Raw genomic sequence first — 27040 nt, forward strand, 5'->3', positions numbered from 1 at the left:
GTTTGGACCAAGCTCATGGTTTTGTAGGACAACCGGATCTAGTGGGAGGTATCCCTGCCCATCACAGGGGGGTTGGAACTGGATGATCCTTGAGGTCCCTTCCAACCCTAACAATTCTATGATTCTAAGGTGAACCTGGGCTTCTGCAGACCATCCAGAAATCCATAATACTCTGCAGATTGAGTGCTTAGAGTTTTCCCACTCGCTACCAGATGAAGAGCTCAAAGTACACCCTGAGGGACGGTTAGTGGCCAGGCAGTGTAAACAGGGAGTGAGGACACTCCCTAGGATGCTGATGCAAGATAACATAGATGCACTTGATTCTGCATCTGTGGGTCAATGGTCATTAATTTGCATTCATTGACTGCTTGATACTGTCAAAGGTCTACAACATAGCAATCTCAATAATGTAAGAACAGCAGCCAGTCCTATTTCAAAGAACTAATTGGATGACGCATCCTAAATATCAGTTAGGATTATCAGGTCCTCAGTGATGATTTTTGAAGCATTATGTTTAATCTTCAGGTTGGATTTTCTTGTTTCTTTCTTCTTCTTTATAGCTGTCATCTGTTGCTGTCAGGCAGCGTTAATGCGATACACAGTGTGCTCTCTTCCTAGGAGCAAAATGAGAAAAACATTTCTTGTGCTGCACACTGATAGCTGCTAATTACCTTTGCTGGGGAGAACTCCATTCTGTGTTGAAGAAGTATTTAAATCCATGAAGTGGCAGAAAATCGTGTTAGGTGAAATTGAAATCAATTCCACAGTTTCTAATAAAAGGCCTGGCTTTTGTTGGGCTCCAACAGGTCACCGGGTGGTAGCTGTTTGCACAGTGCATCACACACAGAATCGCCCAGAATCACCAAGGTTGGAAGAGACCTCAAAGACCATCAAGTCCAACCTGTCACCACAGACTTCATCACTAAACCATGGCACTAAGTGCCACGTCCAATCCCCTCTTGAACACCTCCAGGGATGGTGACTCCACCACCTCCCTGGGCAGCCCATTCCAATGGCTAATGACTCTCTCAGTGAAGAACTTTCTTCTTGAGCCTAAACTTCCCCTGGCACAGCTTGAGAGTGTGTCCTCTTGTTCTGGTGCTTGTTGCCTGGGAGAAGAGACTAACCCCTTCCTGGCTACAACCACCTTTCAGGCAGTTGTAGAGGGCAATGAGGTCAGCCCTGAGCCTCTTCTTCTCCAGGCTAAACAACCCCAGATCCCTCTGCCTCTCCTCATCCTTGCACACTAGTCATCCAGCAAGGAACTTTTTCAGAGAACAGCCCAATCCCCTCTGACATTAGAGGTACAAGAATGGGGTGCACACTGATTCCCAGTTCAGGAGCACTCTTTCCTTGCTGCTTGCTGAAGAATATAAATAGGCTAGATCCCTGCTGCAACTGTAGTGGGGGATCAAGATAGCTCAGCCACAAAGCATTCCTACTGATGGCAGCATTTTTTTTGGAAGGGAAAATTGATCCAAGCTGACAGCTGTGCTGGAATGGCTAGACTGCATCTAAGTCGTTTAAGGCCAATTCAGATATCTCACCCTGCACTACAGCCCAGACATCTCACAGAGCAGTCCTTGTGCAAAGAAGGCAATGTGGCAATGTAGGGTTTTGTTGTTGCAGAGCATTAAGACAGCTTGGTTTAGAAGTTGGAGGGAAGGGATAGAAAGAAAGAAGGAAAGAAAGAAAAAGAAAGAAGGAGAGAGAGAGAAAGGAAGGAAGGAAGAAAGGAAGGAAGAAAGGAAGGAAGAAAGGAAGGAAGAAAGGAAGGAAGGAAGAAAGGAAGAAAGAAAGGAAGAAAGAAAGGAAGAAAGAAAGAAAGAAAGGAAGAAAGAAAGAAAGAAAGGAAGAAAGAAAGAAAGAAAGGAAGAAAGAAAGAAAGAAAGGAAGAAAGAAAGGAAGAAAGGAAGAAAGAAAGGAAGAAAGAAAGGAATGTCCTCTGAGCATGGGCAGAGTCACTTTGCTCTTGCGCTGCAACTGCGCTGTAAAATGGCCCTGAAAGAACAGCTGGAATCACTTCAGATACCTTAAAACTTCTACCCAAGATCTTGCTGGCTCACTCTGAAAGCACAGAGGAACCATGACCTGTACAACAGCAGCCCTTACAGAGGAGCTCAGCCAGCTCTTTCATGGCCAGCTCATCAGGAAGTCACAACATGGAATACAGGTCATGAGCATCTACAGATATTCAAATGTAGCCATGAGTGCCCAGAAGTGGCAGTATCTGAATGCTCATGGGTACTCAGCATTAAGTGAATTGATAGTTTCACTTTACTTTTTGCTGGTAATGGTCTACTTTATAGAAAATACACCTGCATGTGGCACTCTCATTAGTACTTCCAGTAGTGAGACAAACAAAAGGAGTATGTTTGGAGAGAGCTGCACAGGGTCACCACAATAAATCTGTGGTTTGGGAAGGTCTGCACAGCCTCTGTAGTTTGGACAAAGTAAGGGGTTGGTATCCTTTTCTATTATCACCATCTTAGTTATCAGAATCAATAAAAATGATTTAGGATTATTATTTTTTTTCCCACTCTTCATGCAGTACATTTATATCTGCTGTCTGGAGCAGTGACTATGCCAGGCCTTTGCTTTACTTTCAGACCTAGAAAAAGTTTTATAAAGACAGATGGAAAAACCTGGGATTCATTGCCTGAGAGAAGAAATTAATGAAAAGGAACAGATTGGAATATGAAAGATAGTGAGAGGCAGAGAAGACTGGAGGAACTTCTGTTCTCTGAGGCAATGTTTTAGCTGCTAGACCTGGGAATACTTCTCCATCCTCTGATCCAGATGTGGGATGCAAGTCAATGCATACCTGTCAGGTGGAGCCATGTCATCTTTGTCTGTCCCCTCTCCTCAGTGCTGATTTTTGTGGAAAGCAAAGCTTAATGTGAAGAGAGTGCTCTGGTCACATTCCTACACAGACCACAAAGGAGCAGGACCCTGATGCTTTTAGGATTTTTATACACATCCATGCATAGAAAGAGAGAACCTACCAGCATCTGCATATCTACTCACATTTTTTTCTCTTGTACCAGATTTTGCTTCAAACACATGTGGTGGCATGGAATCATTTTATTTGAAGATTGTGGTCACCTTTTTTGTCATCATTATCTAGTGAGGACAGAAGAGGCAGTAGCTGTTACCTTATTTAATGCTTGTCTGGTGGTCTTCTAGCACTTCTGTACAGTGCCCCACCGTAAACAGCAGGGATGGAAAATGTCTCCACCCAAATTAACCTGTAGGTAAACACATATTCCTACAACATGAGAGGTGCACCTGTCAACTTGCTCAAACCAAAGGGGGATGTTCAGCCCTGGTAACCCACATGGCCTGGTGAGCACACTTACTGCTAGACAGCTTGGTGGTATGAAGTAGCAATTAAGCACTGAATTCAGTGTGAGTGTTTCGAGATAGAGCAGTTTCCCTCTGATCTGACAGATCAGAAATAGGTGCCTAAGCATTGAAGAGCAGAGGTCATTCTGTAATGGCTCGTTTGGGCATCTCTCTCTTCCCATCTGTTACAAAGCCCATTTTGGGATCAGTTTAGCCCAAAAGTGCTTAAAAGCTTGGCACTGCAATAGCTACATATCTGTGGGTTTAGCTTCTAAGCCAAAAATCCTCCTTTTTCATTGCCTAAATATGCTTAGCGCCTCTAAAAATCAGGTCACGTACTCACTTCTTATATATGAATATGGCATCTGCAGCCTTTACCAACAACAAGTTTCTATTTTCTTCCATCTCATTGATAAAGATATTGAATAGCACTGAACTAAGAATAGATCTATGTGGAACCCCGTTATAAAATGATGCCCTCTGTGCAATTACTTTTTAGCTGTTATCAGCCCTTTTCACGCCAGTTAAAATATGCCACACGGGTTTTACGTGGTGTCACTTTTAACCAGAAGGTCAGAGTACGAGGTAAAAGATCTCAGCTCAGTTATATTAAGCAACTTCCTTTAGCAACAGAACCTTCTCATCTCATATAAAGATGTAATCAGTTCCATGAAAGCTCATTCACTGAAATGGATTATGCTGCTGTCTTTATGAACGTACTGATTAGATCCCTTTCTGATCTATATTTCTGTATTTTGTCTGGAATTAATACAGAATACAGAATTAACCAGGTTGGAGAAGACATTCAAGATCATCAAGTCCGGCCTATCACCCAACACCATCTAATCAACTAAACCATGGCACTAAGTGCCTCATCCAGTCTGTTTTTAAATGTTTCCAGTGATGGTGACTCCACCAACTCCCCAGGCAGCCCATTCCAATGGCAAATCACTCTTTCTATGAAGATTTTATTCCTAACCAGCTTAAAACTCCCCTGGCACAGCTTGAGGCTGTGTCCTCTTATTCTGTCACGGGTTGCCTGGGAGAAGAGACCAACCCCCACCTGGCTACAACCACCCTTCAGGTAGTTGTATATGGCAATAAGGTCTCCCTTGAGCCTCCTCCTCCAGGCTAAACAACCCCAGCTCCCTGAGCCACGCCTCATAGGGCTTGTGCTCCAGGCCTTACTTTTGTAATATTATTTAAGCTTTTTTTCCTTTCTTTCAAATCCAATGTGTTAGATGTTTTCCTTACCACTGAGACTTTGATGGCATTCCAGTATTTTTAAGATTGTTCCATGAGCAGTAGAAAGAATTACACCTTTTTCTACTTTTTTTTAGTTATACCTTCCATTCACACCCTGCTGTCGTTCCAGCTGTCTCCATGTCTTCTATATCTTTCCCAACACAGTTCTGTCACATCACCCCCTCTGTCTCTAGCTCTCCACCATGTCACCTAATTCACCACGCCACTGCTTTGCACTCCTTCCAGTATCTTTGATCTCTCATACCGTTGCCCCTGTCCCCAGCTTGCTTCCATCTCTTGTATGTCCAGCTTCATGTTCTCCACCCTCTTTCTATTTTTCTTCCCATGTTCTCTACTTCTGTATTTGATCCTGCCAGCTGGGGAAAAGCCAGCACATCTGGCACAGACATGCTGGCTAGCTGGCTAGTACATGTTTGATCACTGAATAAGCTGGCTGCTGCTAAGTGTAACAGACAATGAATTCTGCTCTGTGGCATGAATAGTCTTTCTATTCTACCCAGACAGTATTCTTTTCTCCAATTAAATGTGGAGGAAATTAATTCCCTTTTTTGCTATCTCTACACCTCTACTAAACATGATTGCAACTAACCCAAAAGGTGAAATTACGGGGGAGTTGGGGAAAAGGGTGGGGAAGGAAAGGAGAACTAATGGCCAGCTCGAGGAACAGCCACACAAACTGCATTATTTCTTAAACCACGCACATGACTCAACCTTGGAATGATTCTTTGGCCAATTGCTTTAAAACTCTGGGGTGCATATTGTGCCAAATGATTTCATGTCAGTGCTCACTGCAAACATTCCCTATCACTGGGAAAAAGGAGGTACCTCTTTATCACTGAGGTATCACTTGGTTTCTTTGCATTTGCCAAATAATTTATATCATGTATTGACGTAAATTAATAACTTGTTTTTACAATAGTGGGTCTGACATAAACTTCAAACACTAAAGAGAAAACTGTAGCATGTATGCTTCACAACACAACCCCGAGACTAAGAGGCTCAGTATTCGTTCAGAGGCTTTTGCTGGAGACCTGTAAAAAGCACAAGATGCAACTTGTACTGTTGAAGAAGGCTCTTGTTAACTTGACTCAAGTGAAACCCCTTCAGTTTGCCAGCATTGTGCCCTGCACTGCCCCAGACTAGGAAAGTGCACTTCACTTAATATACATATAAAAATACTAAACAACATAAATTCTTCGGCGAGAGCTTGAAGCAGTATCTGTGCTACAATCACGTATCACATTAACATTTGATGTTATTACTGCTTCGCAGGTGCAACAATCCTTGGTCCTTGCCCCTGTGGGAGAGCAGTGGTTGACTTCTATTTCTTTTTTTAACTGTTTACATTTTTACTTCAATCATAGTTTGTCTTATCTCTCCCTCTGCAGGAGGGCAATCATCAGTGAGATTTGCCGCGAATACATTGTGGCTGATGTATCTAATGGAACCTGCACTTATAGCCAGACCTGTCAATAACCCTAGCACCATTACAGCAGATAGCTTTTCACGAGATTGGCTTCTTCTTGCAAAGATTATTCAGTACCATATGCGCAAACAACAGCAGCCATTATTGCCCTTTATTTCCCACCTCTCCTTCCCTTAGACTAGCACATCTCTTTATTACTATGTGACAGCAATGAAGAATAGTCCAATCTTTGCCATCATTTGGTAACAACAATTCTTAGCACTTCCCCCCCCCCCCCCACATGCACACCCCCCTCCACCTCGTTCACAGGGCTTTGTAGTCATTATCTAATTAATCTTCACAACAGCTCTATGAGGCTGATAAGAAAGGTTTAGCCTCATTTTGTAGGTGGGGATACTGAAGCTGTGAGTTTAAGCAGCTTGATTTTCAAAGGTGCTATGCATTCTTGGCTCCCATTGAAGCTAATGAGAGCACAGAGAGGGAGCAACGTCTCTGAAAATAAAGGAGCTTGTGCAAGCTTACACAGGAGGCTACTATCAGCATGCAGTGGGCATTCCTTGGTCCCAGATCCATGCTCAGGCCATTTGGCCAAGCCCCCCTCAGATCTGGGTTATCAGTGGCAGGGTAGCCATTACACCTTGGATATTCCCAGCTACCTTTTCATTTAAATGTTTCAGTATCATGGAGGATCATTCAGAAACTCTGCACTTAAAGTCTCACCCCAGCAGGATTTTCTCTCATCTGTGTCCTCACTCTAGAAAAATGCCTTTAACCTGTTAAAAGATGTCACTGCAATGCAAGCACTAGGTTTCACACACATTGGTTCACTTGCAGCTTTATGGCTACATTTTACAGAAATTGCACTTATTTTGAGATACTTTCTAAGCACTAAGTACCACAGGCAGAAAGCATTCCCTAATGCTTCCCTAATTCATGGAGGTGGCTGCTTTGCCAGTCACTATCAGATCCTTAATCAGCAGAGTTGTAAAGCTTGTAGATATTCAGTAAAAGTGCTTAATAAAAATAATTTAATTCCAAATTACAAGAGTGCACTTAACCCTAAAGATATTAAAACTGATTGTTTGACGCACTGCACCGAGTGGGAGAAATGTAAAACCGAAAGCTTTCCTCACGTTGCATCAAAGCGAATAAATATTCCAGCCTTCAGATCCCACTGGCATGATACTATGCTGCGATAAACTAATCAATCTTCGAGTTTTAAGCTGTAAATACAAAGTACTTCAACCTGACTGTGACAATGGGAGGAACTGAGTTGTGAAGAAAAGAGCTGGCATTTGGGCTGGCTTTCCTGCTCCATGGTTCTTTGAAGGCCATCTCTCTGTGTTGGTGTACTGTATGCAGGGGACTTATAAACCCATCCTACTGCCTGGCTGGTGGTGCAACATAGTGGAGTGCTGTAGTTGTTACATATTTTTAGTCATAAATTATAAAACATCTGTGTCTCCCCTTTGTAAAACATGCTGTTAAAGCATTTTACATTCACCACTATAAGCCTGGATCAGTCCTCCCCATGCTCTAACCTGTGTGCATGCACGCACTCAAACACACAAGATACACACACAATCATAGAATCATAGAATTGTTAGGGTTGGAAGGGACCTCAAGGATCTGCTAGTTCCAATCCCCCCTGCCGTGGGCAGGGACATCTCACACTAGATCAGGTTGCTCAGAACCACATCCAACCTGGCCTTAAAAAACCTCCAGGGATATGGCTTCTACCACCTCCCCTGGGCAACCTGTTCTACACAGTAGAGATGGTATCAGGATAGAACAGAATAGAATAAACCAGGTTGGAAGAGACCTTCAAGATCATCGTGTCCAACCTATCATCCAACACCACCTAATCAACTAAACCATGCAACCAAGCACCCTATCAAGTCTCCTCCTGAACACTTCCAATGATGGTGACTCCACCACCTCCCCAGGCAGCCCATTCCAATCGGCAATCACTCTCTCTGTGTAGAACTTCTTCCTAACCTCCAGCCTAAACCTCCCCTGGAGCAGCTTGAGACTGTGTCCCTCTTGTTCTGGTGCTGGTTGCCTGGGAGAAGAGAGCAACCTCTGTTCATCTACAACCTCCCTTCAGGTAGTTTTAGAGAGCAATAAGATATCCCCTGAGCCTCCTCTTCTCCAGGCTAAAAGGTCACCTTCCCTTCACACTTTCCCTTCAGACCTCTTCCACCAGTAAATATTCAGAAACTGCACCAGCAAAGTGAGGGCTTTTTGGTGGGGCCAGAGATATTGGTATTTATTTAAAGGGGGGGGAAAAAAAGAAACAAAAAAAAAAAAGAATCATATTTAGACCTCATCTTGACTTTTTTTCTCATTTGAAATGATTTTGCAGTTTGTGTTGTCAAAATGTAGCCCTTTTGCAAATAAGTAGCAGTGATTCTTTTGAAGAAATTAAAAACAAATGTATTTTAAAAATCAGGTAATTTCTAGGCAGTTAGTTACAGAACTGTTTCTTTTTATGCAAACTCAGCAAATATTAGTATTTTATTGTCCAAAAAAAAAAGAGAGAGACAAAATGTGATGGGTGTTTAAATATTGATAAAAATACCAAAACTTATGTGTTAATTTTTGGAGAAACAAATACCTTTGAAGTTTCAGCACTTTTCCCATGGGAACAAGAGTCATCCTCCTTCCATGTCTGGTTGTGTAAATAGCCAACACAGGAATATTCACAGCAAGAGTTGTTGGTCATTGGAATGGGCTGCCCAGGGAGGTGGTGGAGTCATCGTCCCTGGAGGTGTTCAAAAAGGTATTGGACATGGCACTTGAAGCCATGGTTTAGTAGTCATGAGGTGTTGGGTGACAGGTTGGACTTGATGATCTTTGAGGTCTTTTCCAACTTTATTGATTCTATGATTTTAAAATATTCTTACCCAAGCTCTTTACATGGGGAATTTACATCACTTGCATAAGATGCTGGACAAGATGCAGGACCCTGCCTAAGTATGAGTGCTTGGGGGAGGACGGAGTGACCTGTCACAATTCTGTATTTCTCTTGCTTCTGATGTTTGCATGCAAACTTCCTTCATTTTCCCTGCTTTATAGACAGATGGAATGGAATGGAATGGAATGGAATGGAATAGAATAGAATAGAATAGAATAGAATAGAATAGAATAGAATAGAATAGAATAGAATAGAATAGAATAGAATATCGATTAGAGAAGAGAAGAGAAGAGAAGAGAAGAGAAGAGAAAGAGAAGAGAAGAGAAGAGAAGAGAAGAGAGAAGAGAAGAGAAGAGAAAGAGAAGAGAAGAGAAGAGAAGAGAAAAGAGAAGAGAAGAGAAGAGAAGAGAAGAGAGAAGAGAAGAGAAGAGAAGAGAAGAGAAGAGAAAGAGAAGAGAAGAGGAAGAGAAAGAGAAGAGAAGAGAAAGAGAAGAGAAGAGAAGAGAAGGAAGAGAAGAGAAGAGAAGAGAAGAGAAGAGACGAGACGAGACGAGACGAGACCAGGTTGGAAGATAACTTCAAGATTGTCCAGTCCAACCCATCATCCAACACCACCTAATCAACTAAACCACGGCACCAAGCACCCTATCAAATCTCCTCCTAAACACCTCCAGTGATGGTGACTCCACCACCTCCCCAGGCAGCCCATCCCAATGGGCAATCACTTCCTCTGTGAAGAATTTCTTCCTAACATCCAGTTTAAACCTCCCCTGGTGCAGCTTGAGACTGTGTCCTCTTGTTCTAGTGATGCTTGCCTGGGAGAAGAGACCAGCCCCCACCTGGCTACAACAAGATGTTTTGAGATGCATTGTCTCACAGTATTCATAGAGCATTCATGGATTATGAAGTGGTTTGCTTGCCTAATTTTGGAGGATCTGGGAAGGTGCAGGGTTTATTTTCCCTGAGGTCGTTCAGAATTGTGACATGAAACCTATTGGTCCACTGTACTGAGAACTGCTTGTAGTAAAAGACATTTGATTCCACCTTATGATGTTAAAAATATCCCCCATTATGAAATTATTTGTCTAAAAAAAATTTTTTATCTCTTCTTGTTGATTGGATTTCTCTTATTCCAAAACATAATTAAAATCCCAGGGAGAGATTCAAGAAGTCATATTCCTTTTGATCAATTTTCTTTTTCTTTTGGCAATGTTTTCTGATTAATTTGTAAGTATGTTTGATTGCTTAATTGTTTAATTTTGCCTTCCATCAACAAGATTAATTGCAATTCAGTAGCCTGAATAAATATATACCCATTATAATAAATGAGCAAGAACTGACACTCTGCTTCTGAGCTTAAGGCAGATAGAAATGGGGTGCGCTGCAATCTGCAGGCTGCTCCTGACACCTCACTGCACAGTATCAGAATGAAAATGGGAGATTTTGAAAAGATTATTGCAGAGGCTTACAGCCTCAGAGGGCAGGAAGAAGCCAACAGGTAGGCAGTGGTTTAGAGGGCCTGCGTCTCCTCTCCCATCACTCCTCAGTCCACTGGGGCAACCTCCTGTTTCTTGCTGGTTTGAAAGAGAAGAACAGGATCTCACCACCCTTTAAAGCACCCTAAGGACAATTCCTACCAGATTTAGAGGTCATGGAAGCTTCAAGTTGGCCACAGTCAGGAAGCCACCTGGCTTTGTAGATCACCTATCATACATTTCAAGCCTCATTCTCTCCACATGATTCTGCTATACTTCAGGTAACAGGACTGACTTTGTCCACATAGTGCACAGCTGGAGAGATGATGGATTAAATATTAGATGATGTAAGCAAAAATTACTGAAAACTCTGTTGATAAGGCTCATTGTCATATAGTCAACCACCTAATTTAATGTAATTTTCATTTATCTTAATTTGCTAGTTTGACCACACACACACACGAAAAATATATTGAATAGAATAGAATAGAATAGAATAGAATAGAATAGAATAGAATAGAATAGAATAGAATAGACCAGACCAGGTTGGAAGAGACCTTCAAGATCATCGTGTCCAACCTATCATCCAACACCACCTAATCAACTAACCCATGCAACCAAGCACCCTGTCAAGTCTCCTCCTGAACACCTCCAGTGGTGGTGATTCCACCACCTCCCCGGGCAGTCCATTCCAATGGGCAATCACTCTCTCTGTGTAAAACTTCCTCCTGACCTCCAGCCTGAACCTCCCCTGGCAACAGCCTGGGACTGTGTCCTCTTGTTCTGGTGCTGGCTGCCTGGGAGAAGAGACCAACCTCTGCCTGTCTACACCCCCCCTTCAGGTAGTTGTAGAGAGCAATAAGGTCACCCCGAGTCTCCTCTTCTCCCTCTGACTCCCAAGCACCAGACTGAATTAGTTAGTCAAAGCTTGAACCCAGCCAGTTGATTCTGAACTCACTTTTTACGCATTCCATGCAAAATTAAATATAAATGGGTCTTTTCTATCTAGCATAAGCATTGTGAGTACAGAATGCAACAAGACCTTTTAAAACTGCAGTTGAACATTTTAACTGAATTTAACTGCTCGGACTCTGCTCCTTTTTCTCTTTGGCAAAACCCAGGTACACTCTATGTAATCAGAGTTTATAGTAGGCATGTACAGGGTGACCAACTAGCTTAAGATCATAGAATCACAGAATCAACCAGGTTGGAAGAGACCTCCAAGATCATCAAGTCCAACTGATAATTTTACAAGTGCAATTACAAATAGATTGATCATATCAAGGGATTAACATTTCTGCATTTACTTGACAGCACTGCAGCAAATTAAATATGCACGTTAATAGTTTAGAGAACTGATAACTTGTCTTGTTATACTGCATCTTGCAGACCTTTCCAGACTTTCTAATGAATGCTTTCTAATGAAGCATGGCTATATAAAGGACAAAACAGCAGCAGGAAAATGGTTAACTCTCTTGGTTATATTACTAAACATTTTAGGCTATTGGAAAGGGGGGAAAAAACCCAAAATTCACTATAATTGTTATGATTGTTTTTCTGCTTGTTTGCTGAGACACTTTTAAATTATAAAAGTAATTTCACTGCCACTTATTATGAGCGTCTCTAATTACTTCATAGATTCCAACCAACCTTTACTATATTAAATATTTCTACTAATTATGTTGTTTGGGAAAAAGTACTGTTACAAAGGCACAAGTTTGGATTATGTTTCAGAATGTAGCCCATAGCTAGCAGTTTATGAGGCAAGGCCATTCATCAGTGTCTTTTTTCCACGAGTACATATATCCTTGATACTCAACATGAATGCTAGGTAACACTAATTGCATAGCACAGAAACTCATCTCTTGAATGTAAAAGTAATTCCTTAATACTCATGTGAAAGAAAGAAAAGAAGGAAAAGAGGAAAGAAGGAAAGGAAGAAAGGAAGAAAGGAAGAAAGGGAGAAAGAAAGAGAGAAAGAGAGAAAGAGAGAAAGAAAGAAGAGAGAAAGAGAGAAAGAGAGAAAGAAAGAGAGAAAGAGAGAAAGAGAGAAAGAGAGAAAGAAAGAGAGAAAGAAAGAGGGAAAGAAAGAGAGAGAGAAAGAGAGAAAGAAAGAGAGAGAAAGAGAGAGAAAGAGAGAGAGAAAGAGAGAGAGAAAGAGAGAGAGAAAGAGAGAGAGAGAAAGGAAGGAAGAAGGAAGGAAGGAAGGAAGGAAGGAAGGAAGGAAGGAAGGAAGGAAGGAAGGAAGGAAGGAAGGAAGGAAGGAAGGAAGGAAGGAAGGAAGGAAGGAAGGAAGGAAGGAAGGAAGGAAGGAAGGAAGGAAGGAAGGAAGGAAGGAAGGAAGGAAGGAAGGAAGGAAGGAAGGAAGGAAGGAAGGAAGGAAGGAAGGAAGGAAGGAAGGAAGGAAGGGAGGAAGGGAGGAAAGAAAGAAAATACTCTAAGTAGTTCTAGCGGCCAGATTCTCACTTCATGTAAAATCACTGATCCAGAACAGTTATTGCTGCAGTGGCATGAGAAATAACACATTGAGTTTTCCATTTCCAGGAGTTCTTCTTTATCCAGCTCTGCCAGATGTATAATACTAAAATCTTGAATAATTCCTTTTTAAATTAAACAGTGGGTTCATATCTTACCAGATTTATGAGTCATTTATATTCCACTAAGCCACACTCCCAAATGGTTATGTATACAATTCTGATGACTGGTAGTTTAAGTACAGGGATAATATAGAGAGCTCTTTCTGAAGTGGGTATGGGGATATTAGTATAGTTGGTGTTTAAATATGTTTTCAATGTGAAATGGAAAAGCTGGAACAAAATCAATTTGCCATTAGAAATCATAAGAAGTTTTAGTCTGAGGTTTCTCAGAATTATGTTGATGTTATGATAAATTCACAAGCATGGAGATGCCAAAATTACTGTGAACTACATACTGAATGCTAATATATATGTGTAGGTGTTGCATCGGAGTTTGCTGAAAGCTGAGCACAGGTTCTGATGGCAGGATTACCCCCAAATTATGTAGAAATAGAAATCTGAGTTGCACAAGACATTCACTATTATGGCAGTTTTCTGGAAAGCCACTAGGTGGAAGTTATTTTCCTACTGAGCAACCTATTCCTGCACACAGAGGCCATTACTTTTGAATATAAGGCTGTGGACGAGACATTTCCCTCCAATATTGTCCATACCAGAGGTTCAAACAAGCACTTAGCACAAAAAGTTGTGATTTATGAATGTCCTGGAACATAAAGCCAGAACCTGCCTTCACTGGGACAAGCACCAGGCTAGAGTTATTCTGCTAATATTAGTGCAATGAAATTGATAAAAGATTTACCAAAGCAGAAATGATCAAGCCAAATACAGGTGAGAAATGGCTGCAAAACTAACAATAGATGGAGAATATGAAGCCAGAACCTGCCTTCACTGGGACAAGCACTAGGCCTGGGTTATTCTGCTAATATTAGTGCAATGAAATTGATAAAAGATTTACCAAAGCAGAAATGATCAAGCCAAATACAGGTGAGAAATGGGTGGAAAACTAACAATAGATGGAGAATATGAAGCCAGAACCTGCCTTCACTGGGACAAGCACTAGGCTAGAGTTATTCTGCTAATATTAGTGCAATGAAATTGATAAAAGATTTACCAAAGCAGAAATGATCAAGCCAAATACAGGTGAGAAATGACTGCAAAACTAACAATAGATGGAGAATATGAAGCCAGAACCTGACTTCACGGGGACAAGCACTAGGCCTGGGTTATTCTGCTAATATTAGTGCAATGAAATTGATAAATTTACCAAAGCAGAGGTGATCAAGCCAAATACAGCTGAGAAATGGCTGGAAAACTAATAATAGATGGAGAATATGAAGCCAAAACCTGTCTTTAGTGGGACAAGCACTAGGCCTGGGTTATTCTGTTAATATAATTGCAATGAAATTGATACAAAATTTACCAAAGCAGAGGTGATCAAGCCAAACACAGGTGAGAAATGGCTGCAAAACTAACAATAGATGGAGAATATAAAGTCAGAACCTGTCTTTACTGGGACAAGCACTAGGCCTGGGTTATTCTGCTAATATTAGCGCAATGAAATTGCTACAAAATTTACCAAAGCAGAGATGATCAAGCCAAACACAGGTGAGAAATGGCTGCAAAACTGACAATAGATGGAGAAAGAAATTAAGCACAATCTGATCAGAACTAATAAAAAGTGAGAAATGGCTGGAAAACTAATGATAGATGGAGAAATAAATTAAGCATATTATAGTATTAAATCTGAGCAGAAATAATAATTTAAAGGGGGGGGGGGGGGGGAGAAGAAAAAGCCTGATTAAAACTGCAGAAGGAAAAAGCTTTTTCATCAGAAATGCTTCCAGCTTTTTGAGATCACTATTTTTATTCTATAAAATTAATCTTACAACAGAGGCTTTCTGATAAATTATTCTAAGTTTGACTTTCCGGTCTTTTCTGAACTCGTCAGTACAAAACCCAAATAGCACTGAAACTTGCATTTCAGCCTGAACTCTTCAACTCTATTTGCAGGAAAGTTAAAGGATCGTGACTTCAAACCAGTTACTCAACCTCTTCTAAGAGACGGAGGCTTTCTCACTGTGCAGAGATTGGTTTTTCCTGAATTTGCCCTTTTCTTTCTAGAATTTCATCAGTGGTGAAGTTATTTGGTCCTGTACCAAAGGGGACATGACTAGCAGAAGGCCATGCTCACAGTCTCTGTTGCAAATGTAGCTTTGTTGTAGAATAGAAATAGAAATAGAAATAGAAATAGAAATAGAAATAGAAATAGAAATAGAAATAGAAATAGAAATAGAAATAGAAATAGAAATAGAAATAGAAATAGAAATAGAAATAGAAATAGAAATAGATAGAAATAGAAACAGAAACAGAAACGGAATGGAATAGAATAGAATAGAATAGAATAGAATAGAATAGAATAGAATAGAATAGAATAGAATAGAATAGAATTAACCAGGTTGGAAAAGACCTTGGGGATCATCGAGTCCAACCTATCATCCAACACTATCTAATCAACTAAACCATGGCACCAAGCACCCCATCCATTCTCTTCCTAAACACCTCTGGGGATGGTGACTGCACCACCTCCCTGGGCAGCCCATTCCAATGGCAAATCACTCTTTCTATGACAAATTTCTTCTTAATCCAGCCTAAACTTCCCCTGGCACAGCTTGAGACTGTGTCCTCTTGTTCTGGTGCTGGCTGCCTGGGAGAAGAGACCAACCCCCACCTGGCTACAACCTCCCTTCAGGTAGCTGTAGAGAGCAATGAGGTCTCCCCTTAGCCTCCTCTTCTCCAGGCTGGTGTAGCCCTTAGTGAAGAAGAGGGTGGATGCAGAGCACTAATAATTGTCACAACTTAATATTTCACAGAATCACAGAATGGCTCAGGTTGGAAGGGACCTCAGAGATTGTCCACTCCACCATGAGCAGGGACACCTCTCAACTAGACTCAGCTGCTCAAGCCCTCATCTGACCTGGCCTTGAATGTCAGAAGGATAAATTGGGCAATTCTGAAATATTATGTTTTTTTGCCAAGGTGTGTGATGAGTACAAAGAACCAGAGCAGAGCCTATCACACACTTTATGTGGCCTCCAAAGGAGAAGGAATAAACCTGATTATTAAGTATGGGAATATAGAAACCATACCTTGAGTGTAATGAGCACTGCTGGGTACACCATGTGGCTAGTGTCAATATGCTGCCTAAGATAGTTGAAAACCAACACTTTTCATGGCAACATTTTATTGCTGCTGTTTTGGGGGTTATGGTTTTTTAATTGGGTAAGCTCACAGCAATGAATTAATGACCAGGAGCTCCTGAGCTTTTGAGAAAAAATAATAAAAATAAAAATAAAAAGGCAATTTTGCCTTTTTAGCCTTCTTATTTATAGAGAAAAGAAGAAACATCATTGTGTAACTTCATCTAATACTTGAGCATTAGATACAAAAATCAGGAAACTGATGAAAGGAGATCATAGAATAGTATCATAGTATCAGTCAGGGTTGGTAGGGACCACAAGGATCATCTAGTTCCAAGCCCCCTGCCATGGGCAGGGACACCCCACACTAGATCAGGCTGGCCAGAGCCTCATCCAGCCTGGGCTTAAACACCTCCAGGGATGTGGCCTCAACCACCTCCCTGGACAACCCATTCCAGGGCTTCACCACTCTCATGGTGAAGAAATTCCTCCTCATGTCGAATAGAATAGAATAGCATAGAATAGAATAGAATAGAATAGCATAGAATAGAATAGAATAGAATAGAATAGAATAGAATAGAATAGAATAGACCAGACCAGGTTGGAAGATAACTTCAAGATCATCCAGTCCAACCCATCATCCAATACCACCTAATCAACTAAACCATGCAACCAAGCACCCTGTCAAGTCTCCTCCTAAACACCTCCAGTGATAGTGACTCCACCACCTCCCCGGGCAGCCCATTCCAATGGGCAATCACTCTCTCTGTGTAGAATTTCGTCCTAACATCCAGTCTAAACCTCCGCTGGTGCAGCTTGAGACTGTGTCCTCTTGTTCTGGTGATGGTTGCATGAGAGAAGAGACCAGCCCCCACCTGGCCACAACCTCCCTTCAGGTAGTTGTAGAGAGCAATAAGGTCTCCCCTGAGCCTCTTCTTCTCCAGGCTAAGCAATCCCAGCTCCCTCAGCCTCTCCTCATAGGGCTTGTGCTCCAAACCCCTCACCAACTTTGTTGCCCTTCTCTGGACATATTCCAGCAACTCAACATCTTTCCTAAACTGAGTGGCCCAGAACTGGACACAGTACTCGAGGTGTGGCCTAACCAGTGCAGTGTACAGGGGCAGAATGACCTCCCTGCTCCTGCTGGCCACACTGATCCTGATACAGGCCAGGATGCCATTGGCCTTCTTGGCCACCTGGGCACACATATAAATAAATAAATACCCCAAATAAACAGCTATGGCTTTTTAATAATTGTTAGCAGGACGAAAAATGAACGTTTGGCAAATCACTGTAAGGTCCACCCCCATCTTCTCATTTATCCTGCATCAATCATGGTGGTGAAAGAAAAACTTGTGACAGTAATATGTTTAGATAATGTAATGGAACGATTATGGAATCGGGGGGGGGTGGGGTGTGGGGGGGCTGAAATCCTTTTGATGAATGCTACCAGTGGTTAAATACATCCTCATAGCCCATATGAATATACTTCCCCTTCCTCTACTACTTCATAGAGACAAATCTATTGAAAAAGCCAAGATGCAGGCAAGCAGTTTAGAAAGTGATTTTTGGAGGTTTTTTTTTTTACCTCCTTCCTGCCTGAACCTCTTCTCTCCAAATAGATTCTTCCATTAATCATTTGGAATAAGAAGAGAAACAGATATGGGGAGACAAAAGTCAGAGACTGAGCTAAATGAATACTCACTCCAGACAACGAGTCCTTGAGAAAAGACAGTTAATGATGCTCGAGACAATGGGTCTGATCTCCTGCTCTCCCATAGCCACACTGAAATGCTCCTACTGTAACGATTTCATAGCAGCCTGGGTTTTGCCTCATACTTATTTCCTTTGTAAGGACATAATCTGTGAGCCTCAGCATTGGAGATGATGTTATGTCCAGGACAGGAAATTAAATATTTCAGAAGACAAAGTTGAAGGCTTTTCAGGCAATTATATTTGTTAAGGTAAAGTTTTTTCCCTTTGTTGTGTTCATAGCAATTTTGTCAAACTGTCATTCTCCCTGTCTCTCTGCTGGAGAAGGAACCCTTTTCAGTGTCTCTAAGCAAAGAAACTGAGGCTTACCTGCTCAGGAGATCTAAGAGTCCTGGCTCCAGGATCTGGGATATGGACTCTATGACTATCATCTTCTATAATTTGAAAGACTGAGTTAAAGATGGGACCTTAGGACCTGTACATTCTGTCTCACAGTGAGTGCTCCTTGCCTGTGGGGGCCTTTCTAAGCTGTATTGATCTTGATGTTCTCTGGAGTAAACCTGGTGCATAACTGGAGGAGGCTTGGAGCGGTGTGTGTTGTAATGGTTGGCATTTCATCTGAGAGCAGGAAACTCCAGAGATTCCCAGGGTGCTGCAAACTGGATATGACAGGGCAGTATGAAGAATTAAGTAGGTTGGATAAAGGGAGAGGAACTGGAGAAAAGGATGAAATTAGGAGCAGGGAAGAAACTGAAGATGGGAGGATGGGCAACTTCACAGTGACAAATGACACAGGAGGGCAGCAAAAGAGAAAAGACTCTGAGGGCATAAGAAAGAGCAATAGGTACAGAGAAGGTACTGTGTGCAATGGGATTCCAGTGAGCCAGAACTTCAGATGGCATTCTCAGCCACTTTTCAACCAGCTCCAAAAGGCTCTGTGGACCTAAATATCTAAGTGCCCTGATGACTAAGACAATGAAACACTTTCCTAATGAGCTGCTTCTTGGCCCACATTCTGCCATGGAATCCTGTGTGACGCTGAGAAGTCACAAGCCCCTATTTTTCACAAAAGGCCAATATTTCTAATTTGTCACTTTTCAGTTATCATGCTTGTGCTTCACTATTGTACCAAGCTCTGACCTCTGCACCTTAGAGCCCTTGGAACCTCTAATGTGAAAATGAAGTGCTTTGACAAGTTATGATACAACAAAATTGGATCCTTTGTCCTTCAAACCAGTCATAGAGGAGGCTCAGAGGAGACCTTATTGCCATATACAACTACCTGAAGGATGGTTGTAGCCAGGTGGGGGTCAGTCTCTTCTCACAGGCAACCTGTGACAGAACAAGAGGACACAGTTTCAAGCTGCATGAGGGGAGGTTTAGGCTAGATGTTAGGAATAAAATCTTCACAGAAAGAGTGATTGGCCATTGGAATGGGCTGCCCAGGGAGGTGGTGGAGTCACCAGCACTGGAAATGTTTAAAAAGAGACTGGATGAGGCACTTAGTGCCATGGTTTAGTTGATTAGATGGTGTTGGGTGATATGTTGGACTTGATGATCTCTAAGGTCTTTTCCAACCTGGTGTATTCTGTATTCTGTACTTTTCACTGTCAATTTGGGTTTAAATGCCAATGCCTATATGTGCATTATGGAATTTAAAAGTGTTTTTACACTGGAGAACTCTTTGCAGCATCAACCCATTTTCCTGGCCTTATTTTACTCATATAAACCCATAAACCTGGTCCAAAAGAGAATTTCAGTAAGCAGAGTCATTGCTACATTCCCTTACTTGGACAACTAGACACCTAGAACACAGGAGGCATAATGTTCCCCCTCATGGAAGAAGCAGCTCAGGTCCTAGCGTTTCTGAACAACTCAGAACTAGGTCTAAAATGGACTTAAGTACTTTTCCCACTGTCATGATGCAAAGACCTCTGGGCTGAGTCTGCTGGACTTGGCATCTGTGACTACACTAGTGTTAATTCATGGGGTTTGGCTTGTGGGCATCACTGCACAGCACCAGCACAACCAGTCTACATTCCAACCTGAGATGCTCAGTCTACCTAAAGCTGTTCTTCTGTGTGGACATGCTAATTCAGACCAATATTGACTAGCTCAAGGATCTCTGCATTAAGATCCACTGCAATATCAAATATGCCTGTGGGTATCTCCAGGAAATGTCATGAGTTCCATTCTGCCATTATGACACCTCCCAGAGATGACTAAACTATAAAGGTGACTAATCTCCATAAGCACCTTCTTCTCTAGTTGTGTCATTTCCAGGAGCAAATATAGGCACTTCCACATGGCCAGAACTGCCCAGCTCTGACACATCTGAGTATATTCACACCCAAGTCCCCATTTCAATTTCCATGGGATACCAACAGACATTCCCAGAGCACACCTGACTACACATCCCTGCAAAGTGTACCTCTTGCCAGTATTTTATTTCAGTTTTCAACAGGAAGAGGAGGAGGTGCTGCCACTTTTCTTACAACAGCTAGTTATTGGAGTTATGCTCCTAGTTATGCTCCTTCAGTCAGTGAAAGCCAGAGTGAATAAAGATGTCCTATAGGGCATTTTTAGCGGGACATACTTAGGATTTCAGTCAGTCCCTCATGTCTTGATAAGCATATTTAGCATATATTTGGGACTGTCTCTAGCTTACACAGAAACTGTTTAGTGTTAAAATGTAAAATATGGGGTGCTACAAGCTAAAACCCTCATTCTAGTCCAGTGCTTAACCACTAGGCGTATTCCTGCTTAAGGCTTGCTTTACTGCACACAGGTTCAGGTTCAAAACAAACAAAAAGGAGAGGAGCTGACATGTGGAATGTCTTGTTAAAGTTTGTGTGGATCCAAGACAAGATGGGACACTAGTATGGAAGACAAATCCATCAGAAGTTAATAGATAAAAAACAACGAAGTTGCTTCCAACTCAGGAATCCCCTGAGCAGACAATGGATGGAGGCTGGAAGAGGGTTCAGAAATATTACACATCTTTTCTTGTCTTCTTCTCTGACTTCAGTATCTGCTTTGTGCCACTCTCAGAGAGGAAGGTACAAAGACATGGGATATACAGCAGGCAGGGTGGACACAGACAACATTCAGCAGTAACCTATTCCGTGCATACAAACCAACTTATGCACTGAGTGAGGCATGACCACATGAGGCAAAATCTGAGTGTATTATTTGTGGCTGGAGTTAAAGGAGTGTGGTTGCAGTGGTGATTTAAAGAGTGTAACCTAAGGCAAGCTGTGTGATGAAAGAGAATAACTTTGATTAGGTCAGGCTAATACCTTTAAAAATCACTGACTTGTCTTTGGGTTGCATATGTCTTATAATATTGACACATTCTTGCATATGTCTTGGAATATTGACAGGAAACTCATGGAATTCTCCCATAATACCTGGAAGAAAAGTAGCCAGTAGCCAGTACTTCATCTGCTCACCAATGAAATTGTGTCATGCTTTTTTCTGCATGCACACATTGCAACCTTGCAATCCTTTTAATTTGTATTCCACACCCCCTAAAAGCACTACACTCTCTGGACTCACTCCTGTTGATCCCCTTCACAGAAATAAAAGTGACAGCTTCTGTGAAAGGGTAAGGATTGCAGCAAGCAATATATGAGCATTGAGCAGAACAATGCAATGAGTAAGCAGCTGAACCTTGAAGGGAATATCCATTGAAGCAAAACACAATAGAAGAGGCTAATTCAATTAGCAACTGATGCTTGTTGCTTGAACAAACTTCTCTGAATTTTGGAAAGGGGAAAAAAAAAAGGAAAGAAAGAAAGCAAAAAAAAAAAGAAAGAAAGCAGGAAATACACAGCCAATGAACATGGTGGCAAAAATAGACACATGTTAACATCTTGAGTTTGTTCAGCTTGCTTTAGATCTTAGTAGACTTCCCATCTTACTGGTGGAGTATTTTTCTGGTTCCCTCTCACCTTCTGTATTTTCTTCCATAGATGAAAATGATCTAACACGGTGAAAGTATTTTCACACTATACTCCTATCCTGTGCATTTCAAGCACCCTCCTGTACAAGCATTCCTCCAGAACTGCTGCCTTCGAAGCCTTGAGTTACATACAGACTCATCCATGCTATTTTGTGCCTATCACCATTTCATTCCAAAGCAAGATGCAAATATTCATTAAGAAGATGTGAGCCAGGGCACTAGCTGGAACATCCTGTTAACCAGACCAGGGAAAACCAGGAACATCCTGCTAACCAGACTAGAAAAAACCAGGAACATACTGTTAACCAGACCAGGGAAAACCAGGAACATCCTGCTAACCAGACTAGAAAAAAACAGGAACATCCTGTTAACCAGACCAGGGAAAACCAGGAACATCCTGCTAACCAGACTAGAAAAAACCAGGAACATCCTGTTAACCAGACCAGGGAAAACCAGGAACATCCTGCTAACCAGACTAGAAAAAACCAGGAACATCCTGTTAACCAGACCAGGGAAAACCAGGAACATCCTGCTAACCAGACTAGGGGAAAACAGAGCTTGACTATCACACAACTACATCTAGTTCCCCAAGAGCCCTCCTGCCCAGACCAAAGCAGTCTGAACACTGGTGGCACTAATCTAAACACGCTGTAAAAGCAAGCCCATTTTTTCCAAACAAAAGTTTATTACAAGTCAGTCATTCCTTATGGTCACTTCGGGTAGCAGTGAGAAGGAAATGAGTCAAATATGACATCACTGGGTGTCATAATTTTCACCAGGTTAAGCCACAATACTTTAAACCTAGTTAATGTCATTTGCTCTGGTTTTTGAAGAGGTTATTAAAACTAGCAAGGGAAACAAACGAAAAGCAGTCAAATTTATCCTTATTCCTATGCAAATAGCTGACTTCACCCTTTATGAGGACACCCATTGCTGTAGCACAAACCCAGTTTCCTTTAGTTTAGCAATAAAAATGGTTTGACTTAGCTCGTGTCAAAGTTTATCGTGCGACTTTAAAGCATCTGGCAACTTTAACGGCATAAATGAAATCATCGCTGAATATGGCCTCACAAGGCAATTTTTTTTTTCCCCCTTATTTTTTTTTTTTTTAATGTTTAAACCATTCTTTTCTATACCCCCTTGTCATTAACTGGTAAATCAGTAATTTATTTCCTATTAGAATTTATATAGTTTGCAGCAATTAAGAAGAAAAGCGTAATTGCTGACAAACCCAGGGCACTATTTAAATCACTTCCTTGTTGACAACATATTTCTCCTTCCTAAAACTGAATGTCACTGAAATCTGATTTGTACAGAACCCTTGTGGACTCATCATTCAAATGTACTGCACCTGTCACCTGTGTGCTAGCATTCTGCTAAGGATCAATTTACATAACCTCATTTAATGGTTCATAAATCATACCCATTAAGCCCAGCTAACAGGAACCAAGGGTTCTAATTTATGCTGCCTTTCATAGCAGAAAATTGGGAGGCTGGAGCCTGTGGATAAAGAACCCAGGTCTTGCCTTTGATTGTTGATTGTGATGGTAAATGTATGGATGATGAGAACAGATTTTCACTTTATTGATTTCCTGCCAAAGCACAGCATGCTTTATTGTGAAAGGGGGCCTTTTGGCAGCAGTGCTAAAAGTGGCAGTTGTTTAGGAGCCCTTTGCCAAGATGACATCTAAGACAATACCGAGTGGTAAATACTAAAATAATATCAAGCTGAAATGTTAATTTTTTTGTAAAAAAAGAAACCTCCCCAAAGGTTCATAAAATCAATGATGTTTTCTACCCCGGAGAACCTCACTAATGAACACGAAGCCAGGTGATTACTGTGGGGTATTAATATTTTATATATCTTTCTTTTTTCTTTTAAATCTGTTTTTTTTTTTTTCTCAAATTCTTTCTTCTATTATAAATTATTCATGGTATTTCAGTCAAAGTAATGCAGATGTTTGAAACCCGCTGCAGAGTGACAGTTCAGCCAGAGTTGCGCGCTGGGCCTGTCTTGAGCTTTGTAGTCGGAGCCTCCCTTTTATTAAATACCTGGAAATAGCTTTTTCTCTCAGTTGATTTTCCATTTTTAAGTTCTATTCTTTAGTAGGTGGCTGCGTGCCGTAGTGAGCTTATTGCCAAGCGGAATATGCATATGCATAGGCACACAGCAGCCTTCCCACATGAGTTTAGGCAAGGTCTCCAAATACCAAAAATAGTCTTGGTATCACTCTCTGGAATGAGACAAACTGTGCCGGTTTGTTCCCCTTGCCCGGCTCAAAATCGCACCCCATCGTTTCAGCTCGCTCTGTAATTTCCTGCTTGAAAGGAAGGAACCCTACTTTTCTTTACCTTCCTCTTCACTTAGGACAGGCTGATTCTCAGCAGCTGGGAATTTAATCACTAATCCTGCAGGTGGACAAATAACTTTGCAGGACATTTAGTGTCTTCTGCCAGTGCTGCTAACAGTTTGATAAAGACAAACAACACACTGGGATTTTCCTTGTTTTTCTTTTTTTCCTACACTTTAGGGGCTTAAGAGCTTTATCTTGGAAAATGCTGCCCATGCTCTGGAAAATGCTGCAGTTACTGATGTAAAAAGAAACTTGTTTAGAAAGAAAACACAACCTAGTGGTGGTGCTTCCCAGCTGAGCTGAAAAATTTCCTATTGAGGTCCACCACACATTTCTCTTGTGACTGTGGGAAGTTCACTAGGAATTTGTTCACAAAATGGACTTGCTCTTACAGAATCACAGAATCAACCAAGTTGGAAGAGACCTCCAAGATCATCAAGTCCAACCAATCACCCAACCCTATCTAATCAACCAGACCATGGCACTGAGTGCCTCATCCAGGCTTTCATTAAACACCTCCAGTGATGGTGACTCCACCACCTCCCTGGGCAGCCCATTCCAATGAGTAATCTCTCTTTCTGTGAAGAACTTCTTTGCTCAGCAAATTCCTAGTATAAAATACATAAACAGTCAACAAAGGAGGTATTAAAACCCTACTACTTTCCTCCTTCCCCCATTCATGTTGCCCTGTCAACACCCTCTCTTTGTATGTGCTCCCTTCATCTGGTGACCATCTTTCACGACTCTGCAGGACAGAGATCTCCAAGCCTGAAACAAGCTATGGTATTCTAGTACTCTGAGATGGACTTTCTAAGGCTTCAGCTGGGAAAGAACGTGAATAAAAATCTCCTGTAGTGAATCAAAATCCTTTACCTACTCCTCTGTGTTATGAAAGGTGCTGTATTCTTCCTTGCTTATATTTATGCAGACCTTACTGTGATAAGTATGCTCTATGAGATCTACATGAACAAGATTCAGGTGTGACAGATAGGGCAACACTTCAGAGATCCTGGTAAGTCTTAATTATAATGGAATAGTTTGCCTTTATCAAGGTGGATATACTGAACATCCCAACACTTTAAAATATAGGGAAACAGAAACTTTGGTGCATTTTAGACATCTTCATGGACAAACATGGATTTTGAGTATTTTACCCTTAGGCTTTGAGGGAGTCTGTGCAGCATTAGATCTTCAAGAGAGTAAGTTTTGGTGGATATGCTGAGGAACATTGCCACCATGAGCTCCCTGCTTCACCCCTCCCCTTCAGGTAACCCATCCTGTAGCAGAAATGGCAAAAATAATATATGGCTGTACCTCAACTATTCTAGTTCACAGCTTTGTGTACTAACTTCAGGGCTGATGAAGTCTGCACTAAAACTAGAGTACAAAGCACAGCAGCTGGGGAATGAGCGTGCATTTGATTCAAACCTCTCTCTTCCTGCAACGGTGGCAGCAACTTCTGGCACAAGAGGAGGGAGAACAGATGGGACAAGCAATGTCTATGGTTACTAACTGTTGTGTACAGAAGTGGATCCCTCAGCCTCTGTCTCACTTTCCATTTGCAGAATGGGGAGATAGTACTGTAAGAACTAGATACGCTAAAAATAATAGAAGCAATTAAGTCCACATTTATATCTTTGATTTCTTCTCTTGGTAGCAGCGTACATTTAAGTGTGTTACAGTACTGAAGCATGAATGCTAATTGTTTGGTGGATTGGGGTCCTACATTGGTTTCTTTGTCTCATGAACTATAATATATTTTTTTTTAGAGATGGAAACTGCTGAGTATCCTCCAGTTATTCTAATGCACCTGAGTCCTGAGCTCAGACATGCCTGCTGTTCCAGTCACAGATTCATAGAAGAGTTTGGGTTAGAAGGGATTTTAAAAACCATCTAGTTCCAATCCCCGTGCCATGGGCAGAGACACCTTCCACTAGACCAGGTGGCTCAAGGCCTCATCCAGTCTGACTTTGAACACCTCCGGGGAGGGGGCATCCATGACCTCCCTGGAAAACCTGTTTCAGTATCTCGCCACTCTTACTCCCAACCCAGCTATAGGACCTTGCATTTGGCCTTGTTGAAATTCATGAGGTTGGCTTGGACCCACCTCTCAAGCCTGTCGAAGTCCCTCTGGATGGCATCCCTTCCTTCCAGTGTGTCAACCAGACCACACAGCCCGGTGTCATCTGCAGACTTGCTGAGGGTGCACTCAACCCCACTGTCCATGTCCCTGACAAAGATGTTAAAGAGCTCTAGTCTATAGAACATTTCTTCCCAAGTGCTACTCCTTCAAAGCTCATGTGTGTAGTAAGCTTCATGCATTGCAAGTAGCCCACTGACATGTCTAGAGCAGATCCACAATTCCATTCATATATAAACATCTACATAAACTCCATTCAGCTCAACAGGATTCCCATGATTTGCTGTGGATTATGACCTCCAGGAGTGGAGCTAAGCTCATGACAGAGACTGTAGCCACCATTTAAGTCAATTAGGTTTTATGCATTCCCCTCAGGGCTCCACAGTAGCATACTCCCATGTACTGTCAGTGGCATTAATCAATATACACCATGGTGGATAAGACTGCTCAAGGGCATGGAAAATATGTGATCTGAGTGCCCAAGGTACACTGGACACATCCATGTGTGTATAGACCTCTTTCAGTCAGTTCATACTGAAACTATTCAGCCTTCATTAAGAGAAAGTTAATTTACTGGAGCCATTGAACTGTGTCATTCTGAATTACCATCTATCTTCTTTCTTTCTTTCTTCTGAGTTTTAAAACTGATCTACATTGACCAAAGTCTGATCCTGCTATGTGAGAGTATAATAAAGCAAAGTAAGAA

Source organism: Melanerpes formicivorus, unplaced genomic scaffold (assembly GCF_026170545.1).
Source record: "Melanerpes formicivorus ecotype bairdi unplaced genomic scaffold, bMelFor1.0.p_v2 SCAF_49, whole genome shotgun sequence".
NCBI lineage: Eukaryota > Metazoa > Chordata > Aves > Piciformes > Picidae > Melanerpes > Melanerpes formicivorus.